This window comes from Silurus aristotelis, assembly GCF_946808225.1.
Source record: "Silurus aristotelis genome assembly, chromosome: 15".
Classification (NCBI taxonomy): Eukaryota; Metazoa; Chordata; class Actinopteri; order Siluriformes; family Siluridae; genus Silurus; species Silurus aristotelis.
The window spans coordinates 2,841,417-2,843,916 of record NC_139588.1 but is presented as its reverse complement, the minus strand read 5'-3'; the positions used below and the strand labels follow the sequence as shown (position 1 = coordinate 2,843,916).

At 37.0% G+C, this 2,500-nt stretch overlaps 2 protein-coding genes and 1 pseudogene across 3 annotated transcripts in view; 2 read left to right on the top strand and 1 right to left on the bottom strand.

Moving 5' to 3' along the window:
• The window catches only part of LOC310738041 (uncharacterized protein), a 924,051-nt gene that overhangs the window by 133,552 nt on the left and 787,999 nt on the right, over window positions 1–2,500 (bottom strand). The gene's annotated exons all lie outside the window — the stretch shown is intronic.
• LOC310738273 (NLR family CARD domain-containing protein 3-like) overlaps window positions 1–2,500 on the top strand; it is a 360,476-nt pseudogene that overhangs the window by 21,917 nt on the left and 336,059 nt on the right. Inside the window, exon 14 of the transcript XR_014538205.1 lies at window positions 37–77. The product of XR_014538205.1 is annotated as an NLR family CARD domain-containing protein 3-like (transcript). The remainder of the gene's footprint in view (window positions 1–36; window positions 78–2,500) is intronic.
• LOC310738145 (histone H1-like) overlaps window positions 1–2,500 on the top strand; it is a gene marked incomplete at its 3' end in the record, with an annotated part of 212,516 nt that overhangs the window by 53,174 nt on the left and 156,842 nt on the right. The window lies entirely within an intron of this gene.

Sequence of the window (2,500 nt, the reverse complement as noted above, 5' to 3'; positions counted from 1 at the left end):
TATTTTCTCTCTGATCTGATCTCAATTTCTTACTAGTATCAGGTGATCAACCCAGTATGGGATCAGTGCCATCTTTAGTGCACACACACACACACACACACACACACACACACACACACACACACACACACCTGGATGTATATAATATGTATATGATGTATTATATAATATTTCCTACAAAAACACCCATAAAACTAATCATTTCATATAAAGTATAGAAGAAAAATAAATGGAGTTTTATTAACTCTTCTTTCTTTCTTTCTTTCTTTCTTTCTACACCACTTTTTGGAAATTTCCCCATGAATAAAGTTTTATCTTAAAAGTTTATTATCAACAGAAGCCCATTCTTTGCTCAGAAGCGCCTCATGTTGTAACCATGGAGATGTAGAAGATATCATATGGTTTAGTGTGATGACTGTATATTAGTTTAATTATCTACTGGACATTTCCTCACTGAGCTGCTCCTCCTGCTGATTCATTTACTTACAGTAAGTCTTGCTTTAGTTTATAGATACGGAGCATTAACTATTAAAATATAAGAATAATAAGAATAACATAACATTGACTACTAATATATGTCCACTTGACAAAACAAACTTTTGTCAAGTGGACAGCCAGACTGTGTAAAATATATTATCAGTCAATGTTAAAATATAATAATAATAATAATAATAATAATAATAATAATGATAACATTCTTAGATGTTAAAATATACAAATAACAATATTGTGAATAAAGACATTATCAAAGACTTTTTTTGCCAAAGTTAAGATTGTTTATTTTAAGTGTTAATATTTGGATGATTATTTAAATCAAATATGGACACAAAACTATTTTGTTATTAGCTATATTATGCTACATATTAGCTACATATAATGTTTAATCAGTCACACAAAAGTAATGTAAATAAATATAGAGTCAGTGTGATTAGTGTGATATTTTAAAGTATATATATGAGGGTGTAAATGAACATATTTAAGTAACTTTACTGACATTAGCAAAGTGGAATTTTCAGCAGCAGTGGGCAGCGAATCAGATGGAACTGTTAAAATCACTATTAAATATTTACTTTTATATTAATTAAATGATGTTTATTTTATAGACATAGTGAGGTCCTTAACAACCTTTACATTTTACTCCTCTGCTTGACATTTGAGCTTGAGCTTGACAGTTGACATTCCTGTTGAAATAAGACCCAAATATTTTTCAGAATACAGTGCATTGCAAAAGTATTGACCCCCCATGGCGTTTTTCCTATTTTGTTGCCTTACAACCGGGAAATAAAATGGATTTTTTGGGGGTTTGTATCATTTGATTTACACAACATGCCTACCACTTTAAAGATGCAAAATATTTTTTATTGTGAAACAAACAAGAAATAAGACAAAAAAAACCTTGAGCATGCATAACTATTCACCCCCCCAAAGTCAATACTTACAGCAATTACAGCTGCAAGTCTCTTGGGGTATGTATCTATAAGCTTGGCACATCTAGCCACTGGGATTTTTGCCCATTCTTCAAGGCAAAACTGCTCCAGCTCCTTCAAGTTGGATGGGTTCCGCTGGTGTACAGCAATCTTTAAGTCATACCACAGATTGTCAATTGGATTGAGGTCTGGGCTTTGACTAGGCCATTCCAAGACATTTAAATGTTTCCCCTTAAATCACTCGAGTGTTGCTTTAGCAGTATGCTTAGGGTCATTGTCCTGCTGAAAGGTGAACCTCCGTCCCAGTCTCCAATCTCTGGAAGACTGAAACAGGTTTCCCTCAAGAATTTCCCTGTATTTAGCACCATCCATCATTCCTTCAATTCTGACCAGTTTCCCAGTCCCTGCTGATGTTAAACATCCCCACAGCATGCTGCTGCCACCACCATGCTTCACTGTGGGGATGGTGTTCTCGGGGTGATGAGAGGTGTTGGGTTTTTCGCCAGACATAGTGCTTTCCCTGATGTTCAAAAAGCTCAATTTTAGTCTCATCTGACCAGAGTACCTTCTTCCATATGTTTGGGGAGTCTCCCACATGCCTTTTGGCGAACACCAAACGTGTTTGCTTATTTTTTCCTTTAAGCAATGGCTTTTTTCTGGCCACTCTTCTGTAAAGCCCAGCTCTGTGGAGTGTACGGCTTAACGTGGTCCTATGGACAGATACTCTAATCTCCACTGTGGAGCTTTGCAGCTCCTTCAGGGTTATCTTTGGTCTCTTTGTTGCCTCTCTGATTAATGCCCTCCTTGCCTGGTCCGTGAGTTTTGGTGGGCGGCCCTCTCTTGCCAGGTTTGTTGTGGTGCCATATTCTTTCCATTTTTTAAATAATGGCTTTAATGGTGCTCCGTGGGATGTTCAAAGTTTTGGATATTTTTTTTATAGCCCAACCCTCATCTGTACTTCTCCACAACTTTGTCCCTGACCTGTTTGGCGAGCTCCTTGGTCTTCATGGTGCCGCTTGCTTGGTGGTGCCCCTTGCTTAACGGTGTTGCAGACTCTGGGGCCTTTCAGAACA